This window comes from Protopterus annectens, chromosome 4.part0 (assembly GCF_019279795.1).
Source record: "Protopterus annectens isolate FY-2018-M chromosome 4.part0, PAN1.0, whole genome shotgun sequence".
NCBI classification, from domain to species: Eukaryota; Metazoa; Chordata; order Ceratodontiformes; family Protopteridae; genus Protopterus; species Protopterus annectens.
The window spans coordinates 658,218,347-658,237,808 of NC_056733.1; the positions used below are offsets into that span (position 1 = coordinate 658,218,347).

Sequence of the window (19,462 nt, forward strand, 5' to 3'; positions counted from 1 at the left end):
GAAAAAGAGGCCGAGATCAATATTGAAGAAAAATACTTTCTCTACTAGTAGTGTTACAGATGAGGATACATCCTCAGCCACTGATCCTGAATGCCCTTCCAACCAGGGGTTCCCCAGTAGCCAAACGCAAACCTTCAGCAGACCCTTTAGACATAGGAAACGGAGGGGGGGGGCAGGAAACATAGGGGATGGGGCCTACAGTTTGCAACAGCTACTACAGAAGATAGTCAAATAACTGATAATGTACATAATATATCTTCCTTTGAATTATCCTCTGACCAAAATAAAGTTCTTAACAAGGGTTTGAATTTTGTGCCTTCCTCTTTTGTTTCAGAACAGACTTTTGTTAATGAATTAAATTAATTTTGTCGATTGATTAATCTAAAAATATTTTTTGCAGATTGTGATCTCTCTCAAAGTTCATCTGGTTTTCATTTTGGGAAATCGACATTCCAACCACCTATGGATAAGCATGTGGCCATATTCAGGGAGTGTGTGCTCAAAGATCTACATTTTTCACCCGGATATCAGCCTACCAAATATAATTTGACCCCTTTGGAGCGCAAGGGGTTACAGGAACTCAGTTCCAATCATGACATCATCATTTTGCCAGCAGACAAAGGGGGTGGTATTGTGGTTATGGATCGGGTTATATATATTGCCGAAGCTTACAAACAGTTATCTGATGCTAGGTTTTATATGCATATTTTTATAGACCCGACGCCTAATTTCAAATCACTAATTGACTCCTTCCTGGATATGGCCACTGAAGAAGGGATTATAGACCAACGCACATGTAAACAGCTTAAGGTCACCAATCCTATTCCCCAGTATTTGTATTTGTTGCCCAAAATACATAAACATCCTACATGTCCTCCGGGCCGACCTATTGTTTCTGGCAGAGGCTCTCTAACAGAGCCCCTGTCTGTTTTTCTTACATATTATCTCAAACCATTATTGTCTATGGTCAGGTCCAGGCTTAAGAACATTTTTCATGATACTCAGTTGGAATCGGATTGGTGGCTCTGCACACTGGATGTCGCCTCTTTATATACTAGCATTCCACACCAGGCTGGGTTATCAGCAATAGCATTTTTGGTTAGAAGAATCCAAGCTCTATTCTACTGGATTTAATAATTTTCTTATCAATATGACTGAATTTGTACTAACTAAAAATGTCTTTTTCTTTGATGGTCAGATATATTGGCAAACCAGGGGAACAGCCATGGGGGCTTCGTTTACCCCGATATATGCTGACCTATTCATGGGTTATTTTGAAAAAATCTACATCTATGATATTGGTAACAATAAATTTCTGGCAGAACTAGATATTTGGAGGAGATACCTGGATGATTGTTGGATGGTGTGGCGGGGAGATACACTTTTGGCTAAAGAGTTTGTTCAATATTTGAACAATAATGCATGGGGTATCAAGTTCACTTTGGAGACTCAATATCATGAAATTGTTTTCTTAGATGTCAAGGTCACCAGACAACATGATCACACTCTGGCGACGAGTGTACACAGAAAGTTTCCACAGTATAATTCTCTTTTACATGCCTCTAGTAGTCATCCCCGCCACATCATCAACAACATTCCCAAGTCACAATTTATACGTATGAAACTTATTTGTTCCTCTACTAAATCTCATGCAGAATGTGAACTAGATCTTTGTGATAGATTTATTCAGAGAGGATATAACAGATGTCGACTTCATAAAACCATCCAGGAGGTCAGACATATGCCACGGTCCCAGGAGGTCAGACATATGCCACGGTCCCAATTATTAACGTACAAACATGAACAAGAGGTGGTCACTCATTCCCAAGCACAACCTATCAGATTCACAGTTACCTATGGTAACAATACCCCTTCATTTAGAAATATTGTTGATAATCATTGGGGTATTTTGGGAGCACATGAGTCTTTATCTGACATATTACCTGAGACATGCTCTTTTTCATACCATAGGGGTAGGACGTTGAATTCACATTTCACACATTATAAAAAATTTCACTCTACAACAACCACACAAATGACTTTGTTTGGGGATCCACTCATTGGTTCCTTTCCCTGTGGTCACTGCAGTGCATGCAGGTATATGAGCAAAATGAAGGAATTCTCAAGTGCTAACACTTCACGAGTTTTCAACATTAGGAGCTTTGGTAATTGTAGCTCTGATTGGGTGGTATACTTGGCCACCTGTACATGTACTTCATTTTATGTCGGCCAAACCTCTCGTCCACTAAGATTTCGCATAAGTGAGCATCTCAGTGCTATCAGAACTAAAAAATTAACAAATGCCCTATACAAGCATACTTTGATTCACCAAACTGCCCAATTTCAATTTACTATCATTGATAGGATTCAGCTGCCGAGGATGACCAAGGCAGGCTGGCATGAAAAACTCAATAACATGGAAGCATTATGGATCACAAAACTGGGTGCTTTGTTCAAACCTGGGTTAAATGAATGTGGATAAAGCTGTATGTGGATATTATATGTCTATACATCTATTGTTGTATTTTTGGGTCTGAACTGAGCTTATTTTCCCTATTTTGCTGGGGATCAATGTGATCAATATTAATGTAATATTATTATATTCATTTTTGTCATTTTTTTAAGAATTGTCCATACAAAAGTTTTTTCTTTTTTTGGTTACATATCCCTTTAAATCTCTCAGTATATAAGGAACATCAGTATGCATGATTTTAACTTTTTCTTTCTGCACTGAAGAAGGCCATTACATTGGCCGAAACCGGTTTGCAGTTCTTCTGTTTTTTTATTTTGTTTTTCAACATGCCACAATAAAGTAGTTTTCTGCTTGCCTAAACCTTTGTGCTGGCTCGTTTTGTGCGTTCTCACCAAGAATGATGCCACAATACAAAGACAAGATGATCAGCTTTAATAATTGGCTCAGTTATTGGTGTCATTCTAGGGGGATCCAATGTCGGTCTGCTTGGGATGACATGCTGGACAAGCCACGCTGCTTCGCAAGGGATGGCTTGCACCTGTCACCACTGGGCTTCTGGATATTGGCTAAGGCTCTTGCCACCCCCATAGTGCCTTTTTTAGGCAAGGCTCAAAAGACAAACCCACCACCTTAGAAAACAATAAAAGAAAAAAAACTAAGGGTAATGCTGCTCAACGCCAGAAGTCTAAATCTCAAGATGCAGGCTCTCGAAGCATTCCTCAGTATGGAGAGCATCGATGTCTGTGCAGTAACTGAAACCTGGTTCACGGCTCCTGAGAGCACCCCAGCCCTACCAGGTTATACCTCGTATCATGCATTTTGGCCCCAAAACCTGGGCTGAACCACAAAAGGAGGGGGAGTGTCCATATTCATTAAAGACACCCACACCTCCAGGTTAGTGGCAACGCAGGAAGCATCGGAGACCATCCATGTGCAACTAACCGTAGGCAAAACTGCTATAAAACTTGTAGCAAGCTACAGACCCCCCTCGCAATCTCAGGAACTCAATTCAGCCTTCCTGAAGACACTGGAGGATATGAATGTCTCACCAAATACCATCATATTGGGAGACTTCAACTACCCAAACATAGACTGGGTGCATTACTCAAGCCCCAACACCCTAGCCCAAAGGTTTTTGGAATTCATCAACTCAAATGCGATGGAACAACTAGTCACCTCCCCCACAAGGGGAAATAATATACTTGACCTGATCATCACAAACATGGGGACAAAAGGCTCAACACTGGAAGTATACCCCCTCACTAGTGAGATCAGACCATAAACTAATAACCCTAGATATTCATATACCACCTCCACCCCCAGCACAAAAGACCACAGTGAGAAACTTCTCAAAAGCTGACTTTACACTGCTTAGGACTGAAATAGTATCCTTCAAGCCCCCTGGGCCAGTGGAAACCACATCCCACACTGCTGAATCCTTCACAAATGCTTTCTACAGGCATCTCCAAGAATGCATGGATCATGCAATCCCAAATAAAATCAAGACCCTTTCCACCAAAGGCAGGCATCCTATCTGGTGGACGCCAGCCATAAACAAACTTTATAACAAGAGAAGGAAGCTACTGCAAGACAGAGCAAAATCCCATAAAGGGAAGGCATCCCTGATCAGCACTAGTAAAAAACTACGTTCGCTAATAAAATCATCAAAGGCCAACTTCGAGAGAAAAATCGCTAAGGACACTAAAGATAATCACAAGGCCTTCTTCAGTTATGTTAGAAACTTGGGCGGAAACCCTCAGATATGCGCAGAGTTAGTTCATAATGGCAAAAAATACACTGAACCCACAGATATTGCCAACATACTGGCAGACAGGTTCAGTGCAAATTTCTCCCCTCCCTCTCCCCCAAAAGATGAAATAAATATCTCAGCTGAATGCAACCTCCCTGAAATCCCAGATGTCCAGGTGAGAGCTGCCCTCAGCAAAGCTAAAAATACAGCATCCATGGGACCTGACGGTGTCCCGGGTTGCGTGCTATGTGAACCCCTAGAGGAGTTAACCCGCACATAAGAACGCTGTTTAATCTTAGCCTTGCTACAGGATACGTCCATGAACACTGGCGTACAGCTACAGTGGTCCCACTCCACAAAGGTGGCACCTCTACAGACCCTGGAAACTACCGCCCCATAAGCTTGACCAGCCTGGTCTGCAAAGCTATGGAAAGGATCATTATGGAACTCATAAACAAAGACATTGGGGACCTACAGACAATTGACCCTATCCAGTTCGGCTTTGTAAAAGGCAGATCCTGTCTTTTAAACCTGGTGGACTTTTTTGAAACAGTCACTAGAGCCATCGATGAAGGCAAAGCAGTTCATACAGCCTACCTGGATCTGGCAAAAGCCTTCGACACAACACTCCACTCAGGCATCATAGACAAGCTCAGCAGCTTAAATGTAAACCCGTTTGTCACAAGATGGGTTGCAAACTGGCTAAAGGACAGAACCCACAAAGTCAGAATAGCTGGAGCTATGTCAGACTCTAAGCCAGTCACAAGTGTAGTCCCACAGGGCTCTGTCTTGGGACCCCTCTTGTTCGGCATTTATTTCTCAGATGTGCAGGCAAACATAGGGGGGCTGTGGCTGACAAAGTTCGCAGACGACTGCAAACTAGGAACCATAGTCGACACACCAGCTGACACATGCATCCTCCGGAAGGGCCTCAAAGAAACAGATGACTGGTGCCAGAGTCATGGCCTTAAACTAAATGCCAAAAAATGTATGGTCATCCCCTTTGGAAAAACAAAGTACCCACAAATTACCACATAGGTGGTAATCCATTAAGTACTGAAAAAGTAATCAGAGACCTGGGGACCCAAGTTGACAGTGACCTCTCATTTGACACCCACGTCGCCAAAGTGGTTAGAAAGACCTTCTACCTTGCCCACCTTATCATGAAGGGATTCACATCCAGATCAAAGGATGTCATTCTACCCTTATATTCCTCCCTTATCAGGCCTATGATTGAGTACAATGCCCCATTTGGTATGTACCTCACCCGGCACCTGCAGCAGCTGGAGAGACCCCAAAAGTACCTTACCAAGAGGATCAAGGGTCTCCAGCATATGTCATATGCAGCCAGACTGAAAAAGCTCCAGCTCTATTCAGTAGCATACCGCCTGCTCAGAGGTGATCTGTGCCTTACGTACAAAGCCATGTCCAATTCAGAATTAATGGACATGCTCCACCTCAAAAAATCCAAATCCATCAGAGCCACGAGAACTAAAGATCTAAACCTCAGCACAAATATGAATAGGACATGCTGGAGGGACAGATTCATAACCCAGAGGCTTCCCGCACTCTGGAACAGGATACCTGTCCATGTTAGGCAGAGCCCCTCACTGACTCTCTTCAAGAGAAATCTGGACGAATGGATGGGTGATCGTAGATTTACCCCGGGGGTCATCTCTGTGTCATTGCTTGACAGAGGCACAGTAAACTAAATTTAATTTAAATTGTACACTTTTGTATCATTACATGGGGTGGCAAAAGCCACATACACTTTGGCTAGGCTTATAAATGCCCTAGGGCAGATAGCCTAGTACCATACTATGAAACTATGAAACAGTTCAAATTAAGGGAACCTTGAGTTAACAACACACAAGCAACAGAAACCAAAATGAGGGGGGTGGGGAAGAAAGTTTCAACAGAGATGTGAGGAATCAGAGTGCAAATTATAAAACCAAAAATATATATACTGATCTATGTATATTTGCAGAACACTAAGACAACAGATATATAAGCAACAATTTAGCTCTATAATACAGAAAAATATACTCAGCTCTATATATTTGCAGATAGTCTTGTAAGGCTGTCTCTCAACACTTTAAATGTAGACTGCTGCTATTAACAGTTCAAATTAAGTGAACCTTGAGTTAACAACACACAAGCAATAGAAACCAAAATGAGGGGGGAGGAGCGGTGAAGAAAGTTTCAACAGAGATGTGAGGAATCAGAGTGCAAATTATAAAACCAAAAAAATATATACTGATCTCTGTATATTTGCAGAACACTAAGACAACAGACATCTAAGCAACAATTTAGCTCTTTAATACAGAATAATACAGAAAAATATACTCAGCTCTATATATTTGCAGATAGTCTTGTAAGGCTGTCTCACAACACTTTAAATGCAGACTGCTGCTATTAACAGTTCAAATTAAGGGAACATGAGTTAACACCACACAAGCAATAGAAACCAAAATGGGGGGTGGGGAAGAAAGTTTCAACAGAGATGTGAGGAATCAGAGTGCAAATTATAAAACCAAAAAAATATATACTGATCTCTGTATATTTCAGAACACTAACACAACAGATATCTAAGCAACAATTTAGCTCTATAATACAGAATAATACAGAAAAATATACTCAGCTCTATATATTTGCAGATAGTCTTGTAAGGCTCTCAACATTTTAAATGCAGACTGCTGCTATTAACAGTTCAAATTAAGGGACCTTGAGTTAACAACACACAAGCAATAGAAACCAAAATGAGGGGGGGGGGGATGAGAATGTTTCAACAGAGATGTGTGGAATCAGAGTGCAAATTATAAAACCAAAAAAATATATATGGATCTCTGTATATTTGCAGAACACTAAGACAACAGATATCTAAGCAACAATTTAGCTCTATAATACAGAATAATACATTAAAATATACTCAGCTCTATATATTTGCAGATAGTCTTGTAAGGCTGTCTCTCAACACTTTAAATGAAGACTGCTGCTATTAACAGTTCAAATTAAGGGAACCTTGAGTTAACAACACACAAGCAATAGAAACCAAAATGGGGGTGGGGAAGAAAGTTTCAACAGAGATGTGAGGAATCAGAGTGCAAATTATAAAACCAAAAAAATATATACTGATCTCTGTATATTTGCAGAACACTAAGACAACAGATATCTAAGCAACAATTTAGCTCTATAATACAGAAAAATATACTCAGCTCTATATATTTTCAGATAGTCTTGTAAGGCTGTCTCTCAACACTTTAAATGCAGACTGCTGCTATTAACAGTTCAAATTAAGGGAACCGTGAGTTAACAACACTCAAGCAATAGAAACCAAAATGGGGGGGGGGTTCAACAGAGATGTGAGGAATCAGAGTGCAAATTATAAAACCAAAAAAATATACTGATCTCTGTATATTTGAGAACACTAAGACAACAGATATCTAAGCAACAATGTAGCTCTATAATACAGAATAATACAGAAAAATATACTCAGCTCTATATATTTGCAGATAGTCTTGTAAGGCTGTCTCTCAACACTTTTGGTAAGAAAGGTCTATCTGTGTCATACCCCATTTTTCAGCTATGCTAAGAAATACCTCACAATGCAGTTGCCACTCATGGGGGTCTGACAGGCACCTACTAAGGTGATCTACTAGTTGATTGGTTTCTCCTGGCAGGTACTGTACCATGAGGTGCAACCCTAGGGAGTTAACTCAAAGGTCCATGACTAGGCAGCAAACAGGATACAAGTGTCCCCCACATGTTTACGCACCACAGTAACTGTGGTATTGTCTGTCTTCAACAAGTGGACTCCAGGTATTCATTTCTTTTGGAAGGCAATCACGCCTTTTTAGACTGCCATTAGTTCTTTTAAGCTGATGCATTTGTTTTTGAACTTGGAGTCCCATCTGCCATGAGTCTGGAAGTTGTTGAAGTGGGCTCCACAAGATATTTCTGATGCATCTGTTGTCAGAGTTTGGCCCTGAAGGGAAGGCCCAGACTGAGGAAGCATGCTTGGACCCACTAGGCAAACTCTTTCCTGAGGCAAGGAAGTAGTTTTATTCTGAAGGTGAAAGACTGTGAATGGTGATAGCACACATTTTGGAGAAACCACTGCAGTTTTCTCATATGTAGTCTTGCCAGGGGAATCATGAGAATGCAAGAGGCCATGTATCCCAGTGCCCCAGAGATATACTCTCTGGCTATGATATATTTCACGACCAAGAACTTTTCTGAAGTACAGGGTTAGGAAGGCAACCTTGTCCGGAGGGAGGAAAGCCTCCTGAAGAGCAGAGTCCAGTAAGGCTCTCAGAAACACAATCCAGTTTGTGGAGTTTGTTTGAGATTTTTGTGTATTTATAGCAAACCCCACTAGGGTTATCAAGTGGTGGGTATAAAGCAGGTCTGCTTTGCGTTTTTCTAGGCTTGTTGCCTGAATGAGGCAATTGTCTAAGTAATGGTAAATCTGAATTCCGTTTGTCCTGCAGAAGGCCATCACTGGGGCTATGGATTTTGTGAAGACCCTGGGTGCAGTAGACAAGCTGAAGTGTAGAGCACAGGATAGCGCCTCGTACCTGCTCTGAAGTGTAACAACCTTCTGTTTGATTCCTCTACTGGGATACGGAAGTATGCATCTTTTACATCTAAGTTTACCATGAATATGTTGGGGGAGTCATGGGCAGTAGTTTTTGCAGACTTAGCATTTTAAATTTTGGGACTTGTAAGAATCGGTTGAGTCTTGACAGGTCTAGAATTGGCCTCCAGTTACATTCTTTTCTGGGAACCCGGAAAAGTCAGGAGTAAAAACCTTTTCCTTATAAGGATTTTGTTACAGGTTCAATAGAGCCTTGAGCACACATAAGCTCTGTTTGGATCAAGTCCTCCGTTTTTTTAGCTTAGAGGAATATTTGGGAAGCCCGAGCGAATCATGGGTTGTTTGAATTTGAATTTGTAACCTCACTGAATGATGCTTAGCACTCCTATACCTCTGGTAATGACAAGCCAGTTCTTTGTGGAACAGTGGACAGTCCCCCCCCAAAGCTTGGTGGGAAGGAGTGCCATGCAAGAGTCATGACTGCTCTCTGCTAAGTCCCTGGGTACATGATCCTGCAGACTTAATGGGGTCTGTTTGTCACTGTCGAGGCTGCTGGTGCTGTCTTTGGCTCCTTTCCCTACAAGGTTTCCTCTGCATATGCTTAGACTGGTGGGTCTGGAACAAAACAATGTTTGGTAGGGTATTTCTGGGTAAAATGAGGAGGTTGCACCTGAAGGAAGTCCCTTGACAGTTTGCATGGACTTGGCCTTATCCTCTATTTTCTTAAGGAGTCTTAGGACCAACAAAAAAATCTTTGTCTAAGGGGGCATCCAGAAGATTGGATATGACATGTACAGGAAGGTACTGCTCCCTCAGCCACTCATGTATTCTAATGATGGATCCTATGGCTGCTGCCTTGCTGGAGGCTTCCAAGGCATCATACCAGCAGTGCAGAGTGTTTAACCGAGAGGGCAGGAGATGCACAGATCCATTAATTCCTTTGAGAAGGACTTTTCTTTCAGTCCCCATCAGTTTTTGTTTCATCTGGTCAAGAATAGTTTCCTTGTACTTCATATGTAACTGGCAATTCAAAGCCCTCATGACAACAATAGCAGAGGTGTAGACTTTCTTTAGAAACCTGTTTAAGGCTCTCTTTTCTTTGTCTGTAGGCAAAGGATTTTTGGAAGAGCTAACTTTTGCTCCCTTAGGGTCTGGAGTCACCACTTCAGGATCTGTCATAGGGTTCTAAAGCTGTTTGTAGGAATCTAGAACCCTGTAAAATCTGTGAGGTTTTTGAGGGGAAGGGGAAAGAGAGTCTGGTTGTAAAAAAGAATCTAGGAAGACATTCTCTTCTATCTCTAAAACTGGGGAATAGCAAGGGGTTTGTGCTCAGTGAAATTAAGAAATTCCCTCATACTCTTCATGAACTGGGTGTAGTCCTGAGCTTTCCATTTGAAGTGCTCCCTTCAGGGTATGCAATGTTTCCCCATAGAAAATATCCTCAAGTGGAGAGGCTGAGGCAAGGTTCTCCTCAGAGTCAGAAATCCCATAGAAAGCAACAGATGCACCCTCCTCAAAGGTGGATTCATCTTGGTCAAAATCATCCTTTGAGTCAAGAGAGTCAAAACATTCCTGTGGTGGGGTATCCCTCTTTCTTTTACCACTGGATGTTTCAGGGGGAGGAAGGCATCTGGATCTGACCAAGGAAATCAAATTATCAGCCAGCCTCATTAGGTCTTGATGGTAGGCCTGACAGTGGGAACCAATACGCCTAGGCTGAGATACGCTGAGTCTAGCTTTTTTATAAGTGGCCCTGGGTTTTGGCCTAAGGCTGACCTCTGCACTAGTACCTGGATGAACAACTGACTCCTGCCAGCTGTAGGCCAAGGCAATGTGCTGACAATGCAAAGAGCATCTGCCTGTTTTAGAGTGGTTGTTGGAAGCTGGAGCCTGCAAACTGCCTCAGACCTAAGCAATGAGATAAGTCCTTCAGCCTGTAAGGAAGTAGAGGACACAGAAGCATATCAGACTCCAAATGGGTCTCAACAGAGGCCTGTGCCACCACCTCAATCGACGGGAGCTGTGAAGGCATCTCATCTTCTTCAACAATCACAAGCCTAAGAGGACTAGCCAATGGCAAACATCATCATCTGAGGTCCTAAATCTGTAGCACTTTTCCTTTTTCTGCCTAGAGAGATCAACTTCATCTGACCAGCAGACGACATGGTACACGAATGCCATAATGACTCACTGAAATACTTAGCTAGAATCACAGCCCTATGCTCGATAGTTCTGCTATGAAAGTGAGCACAAAACTGACAGGACTGTTGTAATCATGCCCCAAACAAGTCACACAAAAAGAATGAAAGTCCTGGTGTGGTATCTGTTTGCCATAGCAAATACAGTTATTAACTTTCTCTGACAGTCAAAATGGACATCAAAAGTTCCCGAAAGGGGTACTTGGCTGTAGACATCTTATTTCTCTGATACGGACTGATAGACGCACTGATTAGCACTCTGCTTCGGGCTCTGACAGCAAGAAAAAATGGAGGTCATGGTCCCAGCTGACTCCCTTTATACCCAAATGTAATGATGTCAGAGAGGGCGGCTTCTGTGATGGAGGGAAAAATATTCTCTGGTAGTCAGCAGGCCAAGGGCTTCCACAGCAGGAAATCCCACAAGTCAGAACTGCAACAGTGAAACACAAAGAAGATCAGAGCCAGTCTTTCAGAATGCTTTTGAAGGACGAGAGGGAGGGTAATGACCTGATGGATACAGGTAAAGATTGCCAGGCCTTAGCAAGATGGTACGAGTACAGACAATGACTGGCAGATGTGATAGGTTTGTGGACACTGGATCGTAATGACTGACTGGGATCAGAGTTGTGTAGAATGTTACTTTGTGCTGGACAAGCAGATGGATTCTGGATAATTTTATAGGTGGTAAGAAGCTGTGTATGTATGTTAGTTGATGGGGTAGGTCTAACCAATTCAGGCTTCTTACAGCTATACAGTGGTGGGTTCGGAAAGGGGTATTTGCTGCAAATTTAGCAGCTTTGTTATAGCATTGTTCAAGTTTTGATTTTTATGAAGCCTGAAGGTTAGTAAGGATAGGAGGACCATAAGGAAGTATGGAGAACAGATAAGTAGTGGCAAGTGTAGCTTTAACTGCATAGGTGAGAACATTTTTGGCTTTATAAAGCATCCTTAGTTTTTGATGAGTTTTTCTTAAGCAATTGTATATGTAGGTTGAATTTAAGATTCTCATCCATTATCATCCCTAATAGTTTTAGTTTGCTATTAGAAGTTACGTCAATGGTTGTATTATCAAGAGAGAGGGCTTTAAAGTTTATTTTTTCAGTAGAGAAGGATTTTGAAGAAAAAAAACAGTAGTTTTTTTTTTTTTTTTTTTTTTTTTTTTTTTAGGGTTGAGCATGAGCTGTGAGTTTCAAAGCCAAGTTTCAGTGGCTATTAAAGCTTCCAGAGTAATTTTTTTGAGGTGTGCCATGCCTTCAGATGTAGCAAACAGCTACTGATTCAATTGTGCAAACAGGTGTGGAGTCATTTGTGTACTGTATTAGGGAGGCCTGTTGTGTGGATGACTGGAGGATGTTGGTGAGAATGTTACGAGGGGACCAAGAACAGTCTTGTGGCTCACCAGTGGTAACTGGGATGTATGGAGAGGGGGTGGAGTGCCATGTCACTGACTGATACCGAAGGGATACGTAACTTTTGAATCATAGAAGGGTGGGCCGAGACAGACCTAATAAGGACATTTGGAGTAGAAATTTGCTGTGACAAACTGTGCCAAAGGGTTTAGACAAGTCTAGAAATAAGGAGGAGACTAGTTTGCCATTATCTCTAGCTTTATTGACAGTATCTATTAAGGTTAGAAGTGCAGTATTAGTACTATGGGAAGGACAGAAGCCATGTTGGGTTGGGGATAGGAATTAATTCTGCAGGAAATAGTTTATCAATTACTTTTGAACACATTTTTCAAGTACTTTGGAGATGGGGGATAAGACTGACATATGTCTAAAGTTAGGATTGTCTGTTGAAGTTCCTCATTTGGGCAGAGGGATAATGTGTGACTTTTTCCAGAGAGGGAACACGGCATTCCTGGATTTAACTATTTATAAGGATTGAGACAGGACAGGCAATGCTATTGGCTTCTATTTTAAGGTAGTCACTTGGAATATTATCAGCTGAAGTGGAGCATGATTTGCGTTTATGCAAGAGTAGCTTTATATAGGATGTGGGCACAGGTTTGAAGGTGAAAGTGGATGTGGTGATACAGGACTGCCAGGCAGGGTTAGTATTAGATGTTTGGGAATCTGTGGTTAAAAATGCTATACTATTTATGAAATAAGAAATTAATTCTACTGCGGTTTTGAGTGATGAGTTATGGGGAGAGGGTTTAGGGTTGAATTTATGACCAGGAAGCAAGATTTCTTTAAGGGCTGTCTAGAATTTTTTAAGGTTGCATTTACGATTATTCTGAAAGTTATTATACTAGAGCTTTTTTTTTTGTCTTTGAGTATGACTGCAAACCATTCTGCAATTTTCAGTATATTGTGGTGCTTTATATTTTTCAACCAACAAAAAGGAGCCAGCACAGGTCCTGTTTGAAAATAGGTGCATTAAAAAATACACATGATATACATTATAATGACAAACTGCATGAACATATACAAAAAAACAAACAGCACAAACCGGTTTCGGCTAACCAGCCTTCCTCAGTGTGACAAAAAACATTATGTTCTAAAGCAGCCCATTAATATATAAGCATATAATTAAGACAGAGACCAATCAAAATGAAACGCAGATGAAACACTCAAAATTGTTAATTTAAACCGGGAGGAAAAAGCCCACCCAGTTTCACAATCCACTTTTTTTCTTTAATATTTAAAACTTGATGTAAACCAGCTAAGTCACTGTTTTTATGCACAATGCAATCAATAACAGTGAATCTAAACAGATCAGTCTGATGGTTAGAAATGTGTTTATATAAAGCACTAGTTTATATATTAATGGGCTGCTATAGAACATAATGTTTTTTGTCACACTGAGGAAGGCTGGTTAGCCTAAACCAGTTTGTGCAGTTTGTTTTTTTGTATATGTTCATGAAGTTTGTAATTACAATGTATATCGTTTATTTTTTAATACACCTATTTTCAAACAGGACTTGCTCCTTTTTGTTGGTTGATTCTATTGGCTTGAGCCGCGCACTTGCTGTAAGTGTGGGTGGTTTGCTGTACTTTGGAGGTTTCATCTTCACTCGCCGTTGGCAACCTACTTGTTTGTCTTTTTTCCTTTTCGGTGGCTAGGTTGGCCACATTGGGATATAATCTATACAGGACAGAGACTGAGTTTTCCACTTTTATATTTTTCGGATCGCATCTGGAGGATTACTCCATATTGTGTGCGACAGATTCCAGCAGTTATTGGTGTTTGGATTGTGAGAGTTGCACTCAGGCCGGTCATATCCTAGTTGGGTCTGGTACTGTTTGGTTATCTGTATGTTACTGGGGGAATCTGATATGTTTTTTGAGCAATTCCTCTTGTTTCTACATACTTATGATTGTGGTCAAAGCTCTTGGCAAACTGTGAACTAATTTTGACTTATGATTTTTATTTCATAATGTTCTATCTTTACATGCAACCCTAACGATATTGTGATAATTAAGAATATTATTCTTGTGGATTTTGGCAGTTGTGCAAGTATCACTGGGGTTTGCTAACGAGTTCTAGATTAGGTTTGTCCTAAATGTTGACAATCTTTTTATTTAGGTATAAATTTTGGCTAGATTCTTGTATGAGGTCCTACAGCATAATTGATTATACTGTGCATGGGATACTGACTCTGTTATAGTGAGGTTGAGGGCCCCTTTTTGTAGCACCTTTTGTATTTTTTAATACACCATTTATGGGGTACGAATCTGATTATTTTGGTGCCCTGTATTGATTTTGGATTTCTTGGGACTATTGATTCATGGTAATATTCTAGCAATATTATTACTATTGATGACGGCGGACTACCCTGATATATGAATGCCGGATTATTTATCAATATTTGCATATTTGTGCATTTGGGCAACTAGGATGTTATAGTGTCATTTTTCTTTGGCCAGTTATGTTTGTGGCTCTAAATGTTTGGCTATATATATACACATACTATCTTAAATTTTTTTGGATTGACTTTATTGGTGCATAGCTCTTTCAGGTTATGTGGTAACACATTGAATGTGCGTGTTCAAGGCTATTGATAGCACCGATGTCAACTCATTGAATTTAGATATTGATTACTTTTTTGAACCACTTGTGTGTTTTTCGGGAGAAAGCCAGTGAGCTCTTTATTATTGGGCATTTTTATCAGTTAAGGTTTTGTGACACGCATCGGGTTGCCCTGGTTATATTAAGCAGTTATGGATCTGGCTTCTATTATCAGAGGTTTGTCATCTGACAACAATGATTTAGGGATATTTGGTTTGGCTTCACAACATGCATCTGGTGGTCCCTCGAACTCCAATACTGACCCGGTATATAAATGCCAAATGGCCTTTACTAAATTAATGAAAGATATTAAGCATCTTAGAAGCAATGTATGGCATCTTCGTCTTTTTAAAGCATACCAACTTAAACAAATTTCCCCTAGAGGACTTCTGGTGAAGCTTCAGCCTTTAGTACCACAAGGTGATCAAACTTTGCTTGATGATTGTTCAGAAACAGTCTTCCATGGGTTTTGTTAATGCTCTGGTGGCAGATTATGAAAGGACTATACAACAACAGTATTGTGAAGTTGAAAGGCTTGGTCAGGGGTTAGCTAAATTTCAAGATTTGCCACGCTATGTATCTGGGGTGAGTCGGTTGGGTAAGGACCTTTTGGAATTAGGAAATACTTTAAAGGAGAGGAAAATCAAAAAGTTTAGCAGGGACCTTGATGACTGTGACAGAGGGAGACCTTTTGAGGTACATAAGAATGTCAGATTTTTGACGCCCAACTCCAAAACAGTGAAATCGAAAAGAATAAAACCCATTCTTAAGAAAAGAAGTAGGGATTTACTCACCTCTGGTGAGGACACTTCGTCCAACACCAAAGGGGAAGACAGCCAAACAGATAGGTCAGCCACTCCCAAGAGGAATAATACAGTTAACAACTCGGGTCACCCTTTAAAGTTAAGTCAAGATGAGGGGGGAGGAAACACAAGGGTCCATCCAGATTTAGAGGGTATTCTGAGGATGATAATCCAGAACTAAATGGCTCTTCTAATGTATAGAACATTTCCTCCCATGTTTTGTCTGACTTACAAATAAAAATCTTGAATAAAGGTTTAAGTTTTGTGCCGAGTTTTAATGTATCTGAGCAAGAGTTTGCACAGGATGTTACTAACTTTTGCTGCTTGCTTAATTTACGTTTGTTTTTTTAAGGACAAGGGTGCCTCTGATTATGTTGTTGAAAGTTTCTGTTTTCGGAAATCTACGTTCAAGCCCCCCATGCCACCAGTTGTCTCGATTTTTCAGAATAAGGTTCTCAGGGATTTGCAAATGCATCTTGGTAGAGATGGGGGTGATACATGATAATATTACAAGGGCAGAACGACTTTGTATAGAAGAACTTAAGTCTAATAATGATATTGTTGTCTTGACAGCTGATAAGGGAGGTGCGGTGGTGGTCCACGATTGGACTGATTATTATCAAGAAGGTCTCAAACAGATAATGGATCGCAAATATTATATGATTATGCCTTTGGATCCCACCATGAAATTTAAGTCTGAAATTGACAGCTTTTTGGATAAAGCAGTCAAAGAGGGCATCATCTCTAGAGAGACCCATTTCCATTTAAAAGTGGACCATCCCAAACAACAGTACCTCTACTTATTGCCAAAAATCCACAAGGACCCGATTCATCCCTCAGGGCGACCCAATGTCTCTGGAAGGGACTCACTAACTGAGCCCCTCTCTGAGTTTCTTACACAACACTTGAAACCTTTGTTGTCTCACATACGGTCATGGATTCAAGATACAAAACAGTTTTTGGGAATCATTTCGGATCTCCAATTGGAATCCAATTGGTTGCTATGTACTTTGGATATCACCTCCCTGTATACTAATATTCCGCACTGGGCGGGCCTGATGGCACTTCAGTATTGGTTAGACAGGGCTGATTTATACAGACCAGAATTTAATACTTCTGGCTGAATATGTCCTTGATAAGAATGTTTTCTTTTTTTAACAGCAATGTGTTTGGCAAGTTCGGGGCACGGCTATGGGGGCATCTTTTGCCCCCATATATGCAGACTTATTCATGGCCTACATAGAAGAAATACTTATCTATGATAGGGGTCATAATATCTATATTGACTAAATGGATATTTGGAGATGATACCTTGATGACTGTTGGCTTGTGTGGAGGGCTGACGCTGGGTATCTTCAGGAATTTGTGGAATACCTGAATGAAAATCTTTGGGGCATTGAGTTCAAGGTAACTTGGCATAAACAAGAGATTACATTTTTGGATGTCTTGGTTACACGTACCACTTCTAATAAATTAGCCACACAGATGTTCTGCAAATTCCCTCAATATAACACTCTTCTTCATGCGTCCAGCTTCCACCCCCAACATTTTATCAGGAATATCCCAAAGTCTCAATTTCTCTGGTCAAAAGAATATGCTCCAGTACTGCCACTCACGAGCATTTCAAATTGGATCTTTGTGCCAGATTCAGAGCCCGTGGTTACAGGGTTGGTGACATCCATATGGCCAAGCAGTATGCGGAGTCACTTCAGAGAACTGAATTGTTAAAATATAAAGAACGGGTTTCTGCTTGGGGTTCTCGAATTAGGTTAGTTACCACTTACGGTAAAAATACTCAATCATTTATGAATATAATTTCTAGACACTGGAACATTTTAGGGGGAGAGGCTCATCTGATTGATATCTTGGATGACAAATGTGCTTTTTCTTTTTGCAGGGGTAGATCCTTGTGTTCTTTGTTCGGAGCCGACTCGGCCAACTTTTATTTTCTAGCGTGAAGTCTCTTATTGGCTGGGCTAAACAGGTATCCCATGTAGCACTGCTCCATAGCCACAGATCTAGTTTGCTGCGAACCCACAATCACACCTCATGCATAACAACAACCCACTACACTTGAACACTATCAAGGGGAATAAGAAAAAACAACTAACACTGAAGGGTACTCAAACACCAATTCCAGCTTCCAAATCCTCCAGGAAGGGGGCAGTTGGGAGGGTACATAAGAATGTGAGGCGAGATGGACTACATACATCGAACGTTATGGTGAGTACATAACTTCTTGATGTTATGTAGTCCTATCTGGCCTACATTCTTACTCATGGGACGGCGTCCCCAGCACCTCTATCCTTGGAGGCTCAAAGGAAGATACTCCTGAGGACTGTGGAACCAAAGGAAGCCCGGCCCCTAGAAGCCACGTCCAGTTTGTAATGAGTAATAAAGGTGTGTGGGGAAGCCCAAGTGGCTGCAGCACAAATATCATCCAAAGATAGCCTGGCATGGTAAGCTACTGACGCAGAAACAGCCCTAGTAGAGTGAGCCTTGACAGGGAATGGTAGATTTCTGCCCGCAGAGGAGTAAATGAAGGAAATACAACTTGAAATCCATCTGGAGATTGTAACCTTGGAAACAGGGGATCCTGCTCTACTTTCTGAAAAAGACACAAACAATTGGTCAGCTTTTCGTAGTTGTTTTGTCCTGTGTAAGTAGAATCGTAATTGCCTGTGCACATCCAATTGATGAAATCTAAACTCTGCTTTGTTCGAGAATTGAGGGAAGAAAACTGGCAGCTCAATAGACTGATTGAGATTAACAGTAGATGTTACTTTAGGAAGAAAGGACGGATTAGGTCTAAGAGAAACCCTGTCCTTATGGAAGATTAAATACGGGGGTTTGATGGACAGAGCTTGAATCTCTGACACCCGTCTGGCTGATGTGATGGCTATTAGGAAAGCAGTCTTCCAAGACAGAAACTTTAACTCACAGGAGGCAGCCGGTTCAAAAGGTGGGGAAGCCAGGGCTTGCAAAACAAAGTTTAGATCCCAGGGCATGATAAGTTCTGACACACAGGAGGCCGGAGTAACAAGGTGTCCTTCAGAATGGCCTTGCAGAGTTTGTGGGCCATAAGGGAAGGCTCGTAGGAGGTATGAAAATTAGAAATAGCAGCCAGCTGCACTTTAATGGTAGCAGGAGCAGAACCCTGCCGAAAGAGCATGGACAAAAAACCCAAAACAACAGGAATTGGGGCTGTGTAAGGGTCAAGTCCTTGGGACTGAGTCCAAATGGAAAATCTCTTCCATTTGCTGGAAGAGATCTTCCTGGTGGAAGACTTATGAGAAGAGGATAAAATGTGCACCACCTCAGGTGAAAAACGATGAAGTCTGACTAACGACGGAAGTGGAGTAGCCAGGCTGTCAACCTGAGGGTCCGCAGGGAGGGATGGAAATGCCCCAACATGTGCGTCAGTAGGTCTGGTAGTGGTTCCAGAATCCAAGGACTGTCCACCGCAAATTGACGAAAAAAGGAGAACCAGTGCATCAGGAGTGCATCAGGAACGATGGTAAGAGGAACCGCGAAAGGAATCACGGTCTCCCGAGTTGCGGGGGCCTCCTCTGCCTCTAGGGCGGCGTCTCCCAGAATAACCTCCCCCTCCTCTGCCTCTGGAGGGGG

At 41.4% G+C, this 19,462-nt stretch overlaps 1 protein-coding gene across 1 annotated transcript in view; it reads right to left on the reverse strand.

The window, feature by feature from the left end:
• Nucleotides 1-19,462, reverse strand: part of ACAD10 (acyl-CoA dehydrogenase family member 10) — a 1,588,826-nt gene that overhangs the window by 1,385,442 nt on the left and 183,922 nt on the right. The gene's annotated exons all lie outside the window — the stretch shown is intronic.